At 36.0% G+C, this 15,492-nt stretch overlaps 1 pseudogene across 1 annotated transcript; it reads left to right on the top strand.

Annotated features, from left to right (window-relative positions):
• The first annotated feature begins 4,025 nt into the window (after positions 1 to 4,025).
• LOC149149245 (rust resistance kinase Lr10 pseudogene) lies at positions 4,026 to 6,645 on the top strand (annotated as a pseudogene). The gene is made up of 3 exons (XR_016262981.1): positions 4,026 to 4,280; positions 4,412 to 4,450; positions 4,566 to 6,645. The product of XR_016262981.1 is annotated as a rust resistance kinase Lr10 pseudogene (transcript).
• Positions 6,646 to 15,492: the final 8,847 nt, after the last annotated feature.

Here is a 15,492-nt window from a genome sequence, read left to right as displayed (position 1 = left end):
CCTACCTTCTTTCAGCCTGAGGTAGATTTAGGCTTTAAGGATCCCTTCTTAGACTTCTTCGATGGGAAATTAATCGCATAATGTCCCATCTCGTGACAATTAAAGCATCTTCTTTAGACTTGTCACCCTTCTTCCCTCCATGAGAAGAATTCTATTTGGAATGGGGAGCCTTCCCCTTCCCTTTCCTTACCTTAGTTGCTAAGGCCAAATTTTCTTCATCATTATTCTTGGATGAAGAACCATCTCGTGTGCTCTTCCTGATCTCCTCCTGCATAAGATCCAACCATAGTCCTTCCCAATCCAGCAGTTTCTCCCTTCTATTCACAGAGTCTTGGTAGACATTCCAACTCTTTGGAAGGCCAAGGAGAGCGAGGCTCACCATATAATCACTGGCAGTAGTTATTCCCACACTGCCAAGCTCATCTCTTCATGTGGTGAGCTTGATTAGATATGTGGAAATAGTATCGCCCTTCTCCATCTTGATTCTTTGAAGCTTATCCTTGAGTGCCAATTTCCTCTGGTCACTACTGTTCTGGTAGAGGTCCTTCAATGTCTTCCACATTGAAAATGGAGTATCCTTCCCATGGAGACTCAAGACAATATGGTCTTGAACTTCATCAAGGATGATTTGTCTCACCTTTGCCACACACTTCTTCCACTCAGGCAACTCTTATGCATTAGTTAAAGTTGGCTTTGGGATTTCTTGATCAATGAAATCCTTCAAGCCATTGTCTTCTAAGATAGCCTCCATTCTATCTTTCCGTGCTATGTAATTTGAGCTACCTTCCAAGGCATACTCGAGTCTCAAGCCATAGAATGCCATTGGCCAACCTTGAAGTATGATATGAATTTGATTTGCACCTGCAACCCTGAACTTCAAACTTCGAATTCTCTTCTCAGTATACTGTTCATAGTTCCGATACCATGTATAAATTCTCTACAAATCTCGCTCTGAGACCATGTATAAAATCTGTTGTAGGATAACCCGATAATGAAATATAAATCAAAGCAGAATATTATAACCTACTTCTACTATCAATTTGCGGAAGCTTAAAGATTGAGTTGAACACATATAACCAGAAGAAGAAGAATCAATGAACCATACACATGAAAATACTTTGGGGAAAGCCTTAGCTAAAAACCACACTATCTGTATTATCATACAAGGTGGAAATACATAGGAATTATACAAATCCTTAGCTTTCACAGCTATCCAGCTCTCAATACAATCCTCACAGATGCTCATAGGCAATCTTGGCTTCTCTCAAGCCCTCCTCTCTGCCCTCCAAACTCCTTTTTCCTTGCGTTATTCCTCTGGGATGATTCTCCTTCAACCAAGTGGAACACTATCTCACACACTGTCAGAACTGTGCAATCCTCAAGGAATGATTCCTTCTGCATGCATGAGTTTTCTTTATAAGAAAACACATGCAACTGATAGTACACTGTCCTTGACTTTAATCTCAACTGGGTTTTTCTCAAAATAGACATGCATGAGTTTCTGATGAGGGAATCTTCAGTTAATTGGAGTACACTAGTTGAGCGCATGCATGCATCAACTGGCTGTTAACTCACCATTAGTTACTCAAACAGTTTGGCGCTAATTTAACTGGACTTAACTCAGTAAACAAAGTTAACTAATTACAACTCAAATATAACTCAATCTTATCTCCTAAATTTTAGGGATAACTCTTGCATGACTTCAGAAAGACTTCTAACTTGAATTTCTCCAACTAATTAATTTGAAACAAATTAATTAATTATTTCCAAGTAGCTATTAAGACTAAATTCGATTTTAATTCACAATTTAATTCAAGGACAAATTAAATTGGAATATTCTTGTTGCCACATTTCAACAAAATGAATCAATTTTATCATACCATGACCTAGGTGCCGGATTTAGTCCATACAATGCTTTCTTCAATCTATAGACTAAATGTTCTTCCCCCTGTTTAACCAACCCCTCCGGTTTCACTAAATACACTTCTTCTTTTAATTCACCATTTAAGAATGAATATTTCACATCTAGTTGGTGTATCACCCAATGTTGTTTGGTAGCTAAAGCAATTAACATTTTGATTGTATTTAATTTAGTTACAAGCGAAAAGGTTTCCTCATAGTCAATACCTTCTTTTTGTGAATACCCCTTTGCAACCAGCCTAGCTTTATATTTGTCTATAATCCCATCTGCTTTAAATTTAGGCTTGTATAACCATTTACAACCTATGGGTTGTTTTCCTTCAGATAACTCGACTAGATCCTAGGTTTTGTTTTTAAGTATTGATTCATATTCCTCTTCAATGGCTGCCCTCCATTCACTATATTGAATAGCTTCTTTATAACTAGAGGGTTCAACAACACTTAACATACTAGTTATAAAAGAATTCTCCCTATATCTTGCTAGCAATTGAGTTTACCTACTTGATCTCTCGAGTCATGGAGTGTCTTCAAACCTGTTCTGATCTCCCCTCTGCGGACTAGTTTCAAACCTAATTTGATCAGCCACTTCTTATTTCTCCTATTGTTGATGCTAATGTTGTTGCTATTGCTGCTGCTGCTGTTGTTGTTGTTCACTGACATCTGTTTCATCACCTTCTTCTAACAGTAAAGGCACATGCCATTTTTCATCACTACGAACAGGGTTCCCGTCATCTACATGTTCATGGAATACCACATCTCTGCTTACAAACACCTTATAAGTCGAAGGATTAAACAACTTATAAGCCTTAAACTCACTGCAGTATCCAACAAAAGTACACTTAATGGCTTTTGAATCTAACTTCTTCTTATCTTCTTTCGGGACATGAGCAAAAGCCTTACATCCAAAGACTCTAAGATGACTTATTGCAGGCTTGAAGCCAAACAATGCTTCGAAAGGAATTTTATAATCCAAACACTTAGTAGGACTCTTATTCTTAGGATACACTGTAGTGTTTACATCTTCTACCCAAAAACCATTGGTCAGATTCTTACCTTTCAACATACTGTGGGCACACTCCACGAGGGTTCTATTTTTCCTTTCCCCAGCCTCGTTTTGCTGAGGAGTGTATGGTGTTGTGAACTGTTGCAGTATTCTGTGTTCTTTGCAGTATTTGATGAAGTCACCCTTCGTGAATTCTCCATCTTGGTCTGAGCGAAGAATTTTGATGAACTTTCTTGTTTGCTTATCAATCATACTTCTGAAAAACTGAAAAATCAACTTTATTGATAAACTAGGCAGCTCACAGGTGAGGAGCTCTACCTAGAGACTGCCTCTCGCAGAATGCTCTACACCAATCATCTTACAATCAAAAATATATATAATTTTCACACATCTAGGGAAGTTAGAATAGCTACCTAAGAAATAGGAACTACTTCTTAATCTAAGGCTCTAGTGAACTGAATCTCTCTAGATTTACATATTCTCCATTATCTTCAATAAGGTCTAGGGTTTAATCTGTTGGAATGCCTCATGTATTTATGCTTGTCAAGTGAATAAATAAAAATAAAAAATCACTTACTTTATGTTCTGATTGAATGAATGAAGTTAATGTTTAGTTATTTTGCATTAACTAAATCAAATCAATTATACTAGTAAATAAAATAATATATATATATATATATATATATATATATAGAGTTTAGAAAATACAATCTAATTTTAATCGAACAAGAACAAATTAAAATAATCAATGATAAAAATCATGATAACGTCCTTCATATTAATTTAATTTTTACTCAAACAAAAAATTAATTATGGTCAAACAAAAAGTTTATTATAAAAATAATTAATGATGAAAGTCATGATAAAGTCCTTCCTCTTGATTGCGGTTATTCTTTCGAAGAAATTGCCATTACACACTCCGAAGACTTTCTCATAATGCGGCCAAAAGACCATTGTAGCCTCCCAAGACTTTTCATAGTGTGTGCGGTCGTGACTGTCGTTCCATTTCATTCGTTGGTAGTTTGTTGACCCCAAACATTCTCATGATATTAAAAAGAAAATAGAAATGAGCCTAACATAACATAACATTCGGTATCTTCGTAGTTGCATCCAGGAATGAACCACAACCATTTCTTTCTCCCCTGAGAATTATAGGGATAATTCTGGCTTTGTTCAGTTTGTTATTATTAAAATCTTTATCAGAATTGTAATTTTGAATGGTTTGATTTATAATTTCTTCACATCACATATCATTTCCGGGTTCTTCTGGTTTGGACGAAGATGGCATCGATATCAATCCCTTCATTCCACAGCAGTTGCAGATACTCCATGGCGACTCTTAGGCTCATTGTAGCAGGTAAAATTATGGTTTTTTCCTCTTTCATTGATTCCTATTGAACCTTACTATGAATTAGTATCTAGTTTCCACTAATTTTTTTCTGCTTGGACGAATATCACAATGACATTAATCTCTTCATTCCGCCACAGTTGCAGTTTGCACCGTGGGAGCACTTCTTGTCCTAATAAGTACGTTTATGATTTTTCCCTATGTCACTATCTCCTATTGAACCTCACTTAATTGGAATTGTATATTGAGGTTTGATGAAGATTATATACTCATATCAATCTCTTCATTTAACAGCATATACAGTTTGTGCCACGGCCGGATATTCACATTGCCCTGTGATATTGGGATCACCAGGTAATTTAGATCTGAGGCTTTCACATTGCCCTGTGATATTGGGATCACCAGGTAATTTAGATCTGAGGCTTTTGCAATCTGAGTTCTGTTTGGATTTGTTTCCGGATTCATTGCATGAGATTTTGGATTATCGACATTTTAAACCTTTCAACCCTCTGCTTATTTTGCAGCGATGATGAACTTCATAAGTAGAGGGTTGAAAGGTTGATAATCCAAAAGCTCTTGCAATAAAAATGGAAATAAATCCCTAACATGACCAGGTAAATTTACGATTTCTTCTATGATCTTACTAGAGGAATATGTAAAGTTTTATCTAGATTTTATTAAAAGAACAAAGAAGAACAAGATGTAAAAGCATGTGGAGACAGAAACATGAGATATGTACTCTCTTTTTATTTCAATGAAAAGACTCTGTTTTCTGCTGAAAAAAATTATGATTTCTTCTGTGTCACTGTTACTGAAAATTTTGTATATTCTTCCCATTATTCTCTTAGTATTGGATTAAAATAGCATTGATATCAATCTATTTATCCCTTGCAGTTTTCTTAGTTCCAGGACTAGGTTTATTCTTAGGCATCCTCTTTTGGATAATGCTCTCCTATACTTGGGCCTTTTTGAGTAGAGTTAAATCTCCTCCTGGTGGCTCCATTTCATTGGTAGAGAAATTCCTAAGGGAATATGCTTATGAAATGGCAACCAGATATTCACAATCTCAACTCAAGAAGATCACAAACAACTTTGCAGAAAAGTTGGGTGAAGGAGGTTGCGGCGTCGTCTATAAAGGAAAGCTACACAATGGAACTCTAGTTGCTGTGAAACTTCTTGATAATAGGCACAGCGAGGCCCAATTCATGAATGAAGTGGCCACCATTGGACATCTCCATCATGTCAATTTGGTTCGTCTCTTGGGCTTTTGCTTTGAAAGCTTGACAAGCGCGCTTCTATATGAATACATGCCTAATGGATCTCTGGATAGATTTATTTTTGGCCGAAAAGAGGAAGGGGGAATGTTAAATTGGGAACAATTGCATTCAATAGCTCTGGGTGCGGCTCGAGGAATTGCATATTTGCACCAGGATTGCAACAAGCTCATCGTACACTTCGACATCAAACCTCACAATATATTGCTGGACGCCAAGTTCACACCAAAGGTTTCAGATTTCGGTCTGGCTAAACTTTGTGGGAAGGGAGACGACCATATATCAATGACAGCCGCGAGAGGCACGCCGGGTTATGTTGCTCCAGAGCTGTGTCACATTGACGCGGGTCCAGTTACAGATAAATCAGACGTCTATAGTTTCGGAATGCTGTTGCTAGAGATTGTTGGGGGCAGAAAGAATCTTGATATGCGTTTGAGCCGTTCCAGTCAGTGGTACTTTCCTGACTGGGTTTCCAATCTGCTTGAGAGTGGGGAGTTAGGGATGCGCTTGAGAGAAGGAAGAGGAGAAATTGAAAGGGAAGATGAGGAGAAGGTGATGAGGCTTATGACTAAAATTGGGCTTTGGTGCATACAATACAACTCCACAGATCGGCCTTGCATGGCCAGAGTTGTTCACATGTTAGAAGGCAATGAAGACGACGTGGTCAATCCTCCTTTGCGCTTCGATATATTCTCCGTTCCGCCTGCAATGCCCGCTGCCCCTGAAATACCTTTCCTGTCCAGGACTGAAGAATCTTCATCAATTGATATGCAGGGGAGATTGGGTTATTAAACAGATTCGAATCTTCATCAATTGATATGCAGGGGAGATTGGGTTATTAAACAGATTCTGAAGTGATATGCAGGGAAGATTGGGTTACTAAATAAATTTTGAGAAGAATTCGAAATTGTATTTCCAAATTGACTTTATTTCTGTTTATCAAATTTCGAAATTTCAAGTCTGTAGTATGAATATGGAGAATTTCGAAATTTCGAGTCTGTAATAAGTAGTATAGATTTTGGTATTGACGAGGACGTTTTGCGGCTTTGGTCTTACAGCATTCAAATATCTTATTGGAGATAATTACAACCCATCACACTCAATTAACGGGTGAGAAAGATATATATGATAAGCTTCAACAATAAAATTGAAAATATCAACTACTCATCTATATGATATAACTGTATGTTGGATCCTTCACACTTGATACCTGATTTTCCTAAGATATATATGCTAAGCTTCAACAATAAAATTGAAAATATCAACTACTCATCTATATGATATAACTGTATGTGGGATCCTTCACACTTGATACCTGATTTTCCTAGACATTAATATGTAACAATTTATGAACATCGTTATATGTTATATCTCTTTATATTGATCTCTGTATGTTCAATTTTATCATGGCAAGAAGTTTAATAATTGCAATTTTTCCTTTCATAAAATTACAATGAGCAATTGTTTTTGAAGGTGGAAAAAATACTTTTTTATAATGTTGGTGAATAATTCGGTCTCATGTGTACCATATTTAAAAAAAAAAATTGATTCAATGTGTGTTTTGCTGCTATATATACTTTGTCATGAGATTCTTTGAATATTTAAGCAAAATATAATATATTGTATGGAAAATGTAAACTGAAAAGTTGGTTATGGAGAGAAGAGCTCAAAGGAGAATGTGATGTGCTTTATAGAGAAGCTCTTTCATAAAAAAGCAATATATTACAGAAAGATATTTTGTTATGATGTCATGTATTGTATGGAAAACAATATTGTGTGCAACACAGTGCAGAGAATGTGAAATATTTAACTAATTTTTTTTAGAGCTACAATGTATCGCAAGTAAAAACCTTTATTGTGACATTGTGTGTTGTAAGGGAAAAAAGTTTGAATACGAAATGGTCAAAGAAGCAAATTTTTAGTAAGATGCAATGAACTAAAAGTTGCATTAGAGAAAAAGAAGAAAATCTATTTGTCGCAATGAAGGAAAATTTGTGTTGCATAGAAAAGAAAAATTATGGAAACACATTGTACAATATGGAGTTAAACTTTTAAGTGATGTGATATATAGTGGACATGGAAATTTATTGGGAATGAGATATATGGAATTGAAGGGAAACTTGAGGAAATGTGGAACATTGGGTGTGAAATGTTGCGAAGGAAGAAATTTTTGGAAAATGCAAAAAGAAATTTTGGCCAAGTTTTTTGGAAAATTATAAGTTTTTGCTATTCTCTCTTGTTGTGAAGAAAATATCTTTTAGAAGACTTGAAACAACAAATCAAAAAGAACTTTTATCACTATGACGCATCACAAGGAAGAAAGCTTTTGCAACATGCGATATATATATTTTTTAATTTATTTCAAAATTTATATAAAAGATTATATAAGGAAAAATATACTTTTAGTTTTCAGAATTACTTCCCATAGTTATTGGTGGGATGCATATTTTTATTTTAAAATTATGAAGGTAATGAGTTGAAACCTTTTTCTTACCCACTAATCTATATTTTTAATCAAAATTTCCAAATATAAATCAATAATGAAAGGAATAAGAGAAGTTTAGAAACAATGCATTTGTATCTATTTTTCAAGTAATCAGATGTTTTATTTTCCGATGAGCTTTTCATTTTGGATATTAAATGATGAAGAATCAGTCGAGAAGGATATTTCTTTTGGTCCATTTATACCATGTTAGAAAATATCATCTCTTAATACCATGGTACAATATATACAAATAAATTTCAAGTCAAATTTTAATATGTTACAACATTGATATCATACATCATAGGTGAAATGGTAAGAACAAGATGACCAATCCCTAACATCATACTCTAATGTCAAGCAAAATAGTGTTATAAAATAGCAAATATTATACACCTCGCAACAAAGTAATAATGTTGTATAGGTTGGCATATAAACCCTTAGATCTTAGGCATTTCAAATCCAAGAGTATATATCCTAGCTTATAAAACATTTATTACTTTGTTCCATGATGCATATTGATTGCCTCGTAATATAATCCAGGTTTGACTTTGAAAAACAAAACTTGATGAAGGTAGTCCCAAGTGGTGTTTTGCATGGAACCATCTCTAACTCGGATTGTTCAAAATAAGATATAGAAAATTAACTTTTGAATTCACATCTATTAGATACTCAAGTGATTAAATATTATACATTTTTCAGCCAGCAATGTGGTCACATTCAGTATTAATTTTCCCTTTTGCACATCATAATATGTAATAAGAAACATGTCAATGACCACACCAACAAATTATTAAAACATGATGAGAATAATCAAAAGGTAAGGTGACAATGGATGATTTCATTTGCATTAAGTCAGTGCACCATTCAAATCAATGGGAAATATGATCTCAATGATTCTCTGACAGATTTTGATGATTGTGTTCAATGACCTTGAGGGCTTAATGAGGCATATGAATCACGTGAGGGAAATTCCTTAGAAGGTAATTAGATGGTAATTAGAAACAAATGCATAATGAACTTTTATATTTACCTGGAAAATTCATATAGAATGATGAGTAGGAGTTAAATAGCCAATGGTAGAATCAATAATTTTAGTTGGATTATATGGATTAAGGATATTGCCTCCAATCATTTCATGTTTCTTTGAATCAACATAAATCCTCTTAATAATATAGATGACATGTAATATTAAGTTCGTGAATGACATAGTAGTTAAATAAAAACCATTTTCTTGAATACTAAATTATATAGTAGAATTATTTAAAATATACCAAAAAAAATTCATAGGCAAGACTTACAAAACTATTTGTTAAAATATTTATAAATTATTCCACACAAAACCCATGTATGATTTTTTAAACAAAATATAGAAATTCATATATTTTCAATTTACAAAAATTCACTTCTTTATATTAACAACTCTAAGGGACATGGCTACATTACTGTAAACACATATGGCTTGGGTATGAAAGTACTGAGATAGAGCTAGCTATCTCTTTCAAGGATCTTGTATTTCTATTACAAATCAACCTCATGAGGGGCTTTCATTATGAATATAATATTTCTTTCCATGGAAAGGGTTCTATTATCACTATAATATTTAGACACCATAGATCTTGTTGACATTGACCTTATCATCATCACTAGACTTTAATGTCCCCTAGGTGTTATACAAGATACATCATTAGAAAACCAACTATGAGTTAGAACCAAAAACAGCATAGGATAGAACATACATGGAAGGAAATCATCATTCATAAAATGGATAGCTAAATTTCATTTAAATAAAAAGATAGAGTTTTGTTTATATTGACATCATCATCATCAATAGACTTTAATCTCTGCTAAGTGCTATAAAAGGTAAATCATTAGAAAACTAATTGAGTTGGAACCAAAAACAACATAAGATAGAGCATAGATGGAAGGAAATTATCATTCATAAAATGGATAGATACATTTCAAATAATAAAAATAGAATCTTGACATTAAATGAACGAATATAAAACAACTACAAATAATTTATTAAAATTATTACATTATACTAAAAAAAAATTACTATACACATATACAGTGTTTTCTTTTTACATTAATTAATAGAGACTGTAATAAATTAAATAGCAAAACTTATGCATTTTCTAATAATAGTATAAATCTCAATTGAATTCTCTATACCATTAATGTTATTTATATTTTTTATTTTTCTAAATTATAATAAATTACATACCAATGATTAATAATAATAATAAAATTATCATATTAATTATAATAATCTTTATTAAACAGGTAAATTATTTAATTATATGGCTTCAAAAATGTTCAAAAATCCTGTAAGGACATAGGCATTGAGTCATTTACACAATATTGATATGCCACCGTGGCAAGATACTGATCTGAAAATCACTCTTGAGTGACCTCAGTTAATTTGATTAATGAATGAAGGTATTACAGACTCATGTGTTGGGGTGTGTCTATGTTATTTTAGGCAATGGATCGATCAGATTGCAAAATACATAGACATTGGAAAATGGAAAACAGCAAGAGAAACACAGTAAGCAAATACAAGAACACAACAATTAATAAGGAGTTCACCCTATCCTCCAGGGCTACATCTCTAGTCTAGATTTCAGTGCTGGCCTTCTTTTATTGTGCCTTAAAGCAAAGAATTACAATGAGGAGCTCAATCTGAGTCTCCTGAAATAGAAATGATGCTTGGCAGGGTGGTTCTTGGATTCCCCAAGCCATTAGTGTGCACAGACTCTTTTCCTTACCAGCTCTTGACCTCTCTGGTCTTTAATGGGAGGAGCCCAATGTGGTGCTCAATTCCCGACAGATCCTCTCAGGGATTGCTCGATGCTGCCTTATGCTGCAGGTTAGCTCGACTCTCTGTCTTTCTGCTTCTTGCTTTACTATCTCTTCTTCTCTCTAGTTCTTCCTCTTGGTGTCCCCATTCTCTGTCTCTGTACATGGCTTTAAAGACAATCGATCTCATGACTGCTCGTTTCCTCTTCTGCCCCCCATCGGATCGCCTGTTGCTGCTCGCTTGGAGTTCCCTATTCCTGCGTCATCGTCAATGGCTCACAGGGAGTGGCCACTTGTCCTCCTATGAACTGCACCAGCTCTTCCTCGTCAGTTCGGTTTTTTGGTTACATCATGGAATGAGTCATCCGCCATCTCAAAGGTCAAATCGGACCTCAAATCCTTATATATCGCGGCTTAATCCCCTGTCAAATCTGGTTCCTCCATCGGGCATGATCTCAGCCGTTAGATCTAGAGCCCCTAGATCCGTCGTCATTCGCTCATTTCGCACGGTTGACTTGCTCGACCGTTAGCGTGCGATGAGTGGTGGTTTTCTCTCTCCTCTGTGTGCCACGCGTTGGGCGCTGAATGGAATCGCTAGGTTTTAGCCAAATCTGCTTACTGCCTGAGGGTGCCCCCAATATACCGCCGGTTTTGGAGCACATGTCCTGCCTTTATCCTTTAGCACTTTCCCCATGGTTTTCTCGGCTCCCATGCGACCGAGCGCTCGAGGTCTTTCCTTCTCGAGGGGTTTTGCCCAGATATGCGTGCATCAGAAATGGTCTCCTTTTCCCGATCCGGGCTTCCAAGGTGCCAGTTTCGCCTCTTGCACGGTCTCCATAGGCCTCGGTCAACACGCTTTCACCGAGGTCCTCGTCGTTCCTCGCTGGATGCCAACTGCCACTATTCAGAGGTCTTCCTGATCACTCTGTGCTCTTCAATCTTTGAAGTCTGTCCTGTTTTGATACAGTCATGGTGCTTTGATTATTCTTCATGGATCCAATTCAGATCACGGCCTTCCCACTGAAAAATGTTTTGGACCACCAAAAGTTGGTTTTCAAGCATCGACTAAGTGAGGGTACAATTGTCTCACTTGTCCAATCTCTATCCTTTTTGCACTGCTCGGCTTTGAACCCTTGAGTCCAATTCTGAGGTACTTAACATCTCCCCTACGCATCGTCCTCACCTTCCTATCCAGAACTGTGTCTTCCTACAATTCATTAAGATATTTAGGTGGCAGGTCATCAATAGAAGGCAATTGACTCGGCTCTTCAGGATCCTCAATCAGTGAGGGTTCAAACAATCTCAAGTAATCTGCATTTACGACTGAGTAGATGTGCTTGTAAGCTAGTAGATCAAGGTGAAAAGCATTCTCACCAATCTTCTCAAGTATCTTGAAAGGTCCATACCTGATAGGCTTTAGCTTTTTACTTTCACCTTGCATGCTATCCTTGCTGATATACAGCCAGATTTGGTCACCAACTTGGAAACTATGCTCCATCCGATGCTTGTCATGCCTAGCCTTGTATTTGGCTTAGCTCTTTTCCTGCTGTTCCTGTACTACCTGATGAATCTCCTGGATTTGTTCAATGAACCTAGTTTCCTTGTCCACATCACTGTGTCCCTCAACTGTGGTATCTTTACCAAAGACAAAATCCAAAGGAGACCTTGGTGTGAAACCAAAACAGGTCTCAAAAGGAGATCTCTGTGTAGAAGAATGTTTTGCTCTGTTGTAAGCATGCTGCACATAACACAAATGTTCATCCCAAAGCTTAGGATGTTTGCTGCAATATCCTTTGAGTAACTAGATCACTGTCCTATTAACTACTTCTGTCTAGCTATCAGTTTGTGGATGAAAAATTGTGCTTTTCTTTAGTTTGGTGTCCATCAGTTCCCACAAATTTGACCAAAACTTCCCCACAAATCGGGTGTCTCGATCAGATACAATGGAAGTGGGTAATCCAAAATGAACCCATACATGTTCAAAGAACAGTTTTGCAGTTTGTTCAGCTGTAATCTATTTATTACAAGGTATCAAAATACACATTTTGCTGAACCTGTCCACAACAACATACAGATAATCATGACCTTTCCTAGATTTAGGCAGTCCTCCAACAAAATCCATGGAACAATTTCCCAAGGGTGAGAAGGAATTGGTCATGGAGTGTACAAGCCTAGTTTTCTATTGTTGGGCTTGATTTTAGCGCACATAGTACACCCTCTTACATATCTAGAAACTGTCTCATTCCTTTTTGGCCAATAAAAAAATCTTTGCAACTGTGCAACTGTTTTACTTACCCCAAAGTGACCTGATATCAGAGAAGTGTGTGCTTCTCTAATTATCTTGACTCTCTTACTTTGTGGAATACAAAGTTTCCCACAATGGTATAAGAGTCAGTCCTTTACATGATAATCCAATTCTTCTACTATTTTTCCTTGACATAAAGTTGCATATACATCTTTGAATTCTATATCTTGAGCATATTGTGCAATATATCTTTCATGTAGCACAAAATTATGCTTAAGTATAGTAGATGGATTTATAATAGGTCTAGATAACATGTCTGCAACTTTATTATGTATGCCCTTTTTATATCTGATGACTAAATGAAACTGCTGTAGAAAACCCATCCATCTATAGTGTCTTGATTGTTGCAACTTAGTTTGGGAGTGTAGATATTGAAGTGGTTGATGATCAGTATGTATTACTGTCTCTTTGCCCATTAAGTAATGTTTCCACTTTTTCACACTTTGAACTAATGCATACAATTCTTTATCATATGTAGGATAGTTAACTACTGTAGGTTTAAAAGTCTTAGAATGATAACATATGGGTTTATCGTGCTGTGTCAACACTGCTACCATGGCATAGTCACTGGCATCTGTTTGGATCTCAAATGGTCTTTGAAGATCAGGCAGCGCTAGTACAGGTGTTGTACTAATCTTTTCTTTCAAGGTGTCGAAGGCTTTCTGTTGTTTGCCTCCCCACTGAAACTCCTTGTTCAATCCTGTCAAAGCATGTAAGGGAGTTGCAATTGAGGAAAAGTTAGAAATGAACTTCCTCCAATATTGTGCTACCCCTAAGAAGCTTCTCACTTCTGTAGCAGACTTAGGTTTAGGCCAGTTTACAATGACTGCCACTTTAGAGGGATCTATTTTCAATTCACCACCCCCTACTATATGACCCAAATAATTCAGAGATGTTTTGCCAAATTCACATTTTGAGAGTTTAACATGAAGTTTTTCTCCTTCCAAAACATCTAGTGTCTACTTAACATGCTTTAAGTGTTCTTCCCACGTTTTACTAAAAATCAGAATCTCATCCAGATACACAATAACGAAATCATCAAGAAAAGGTCTGAGTACATCATTCATTAATCTCATGAAAGTAGCAGGAGCATTAGTTAAGCCAAAAGGCATAACCAGCCACTCATACAATCCCTGCTTTGTTTTGAAAGCAATCTTCCATGATCTTGTTCTGCAAATCTGACCTGATGGTATCTACTATGCAAGTCTAGCTTGGAGAAATAAACATCTTCCTTCAATTGATCTAAAAGGTCATCTATGCGAGGAAGGGGATAACGATTTTTTATTGTTATCTTATAGAGTGCTCGGTAATCAATGCACATTCTCCACGAGCCATCTTTCTTTCTCACCAAAACAATTGGTGACCCACATGGTGATGTGCTAGGTCTGATGAACCCTTTCTCGAGCAACTCCTGCACCTGCTTCTTGATTTCAGCATTCTCTTAAGCAGACAACCTGTACATTCCAATTTTAGGCAATGGAGCATCTTGCTGCAAAATAATATCATGTACTATTCCCCTTTTGGGTGGCAGACCTTTAGGTTCTTGAAACAAGATATCATACTCTGAAACAACCTTTTCTAAATCAGCTTGTTGTTTACCATTACAGCCCTCAAATACATTGGTTTTATCAGGTTTCTTTTCCTTTACAACCATTAGTAAGGATTGTTTGCATGAATTTATCATTCTTTTCATCTGCCTAGAGTTTATGAGAGTATAATTATTCTTGAGCTTATGAGCTCTTACAAAGTATTCGATTCCATCTTTGACAAGTAGATACTTGTTCTCAGCTCTATAGAAAATAGCTTTCCTATCATACAAGTAAGGACTTCCTAAAACAATTCCACATATATCCAAAGGAATTATGTCTAACTCAACCTCATCTACAAATGTTGACCCAAAAGAAAACTTGAGTTTGCACTGTCTAGTCACTTGTAGTTGTGCTTTATCATTCAACCATCCTAATGGGTATGGTTTCTTATGAGGTGTAGTTGTTAATCCCAACTTCTTTACAATTGCTTCAAAAATTAAATTTACTTGTGAGCCACTATCAAACAAAGTATCAATCTTTCGATGTTTGGAAATAACTCGAATATGGAAAAGCTCATGTCTTTTTCTCTCATTCTCTTCGTCAATAATATATTGTGCAGAATTACTAGCAGATGCTTCAGAATTCTTACCTTTTATGCATGTGGCTGCAATGGTTATTTCATCTCCTGAGTCTGACCCCAAATTTTTCTGAATAACTGCAGCAGACTTCTTCTTCCTGCCCTCGAACTTCTTAGGTCTCAGCTCTGGATGCAGGATCCGACAATGCTCATCATCATGCCCATCCTTTTTAAAGTGAGTGCATGAAACTT

Source organism: Pinus tabuliformis, chromosome 9 (assembly GCF_031772625.1).
Source record: "Pinus tabuliformis cultivar Carrire ecotype Pingquan chromosome 9, CPIR1, whole genome shotgun sequence".
Lineage (NCBI taxonomy): Eukaryota > Viridiplantae > Streptophyta > Pinopsida > Pinales > Pinaceae > Pinus > Pinus tabuliformis.
The sequence above is the reverse complement of the archived record's forward strand: the minus strand, read 5'-3'. Positions and strand labels throughout refer to the sequence as shown.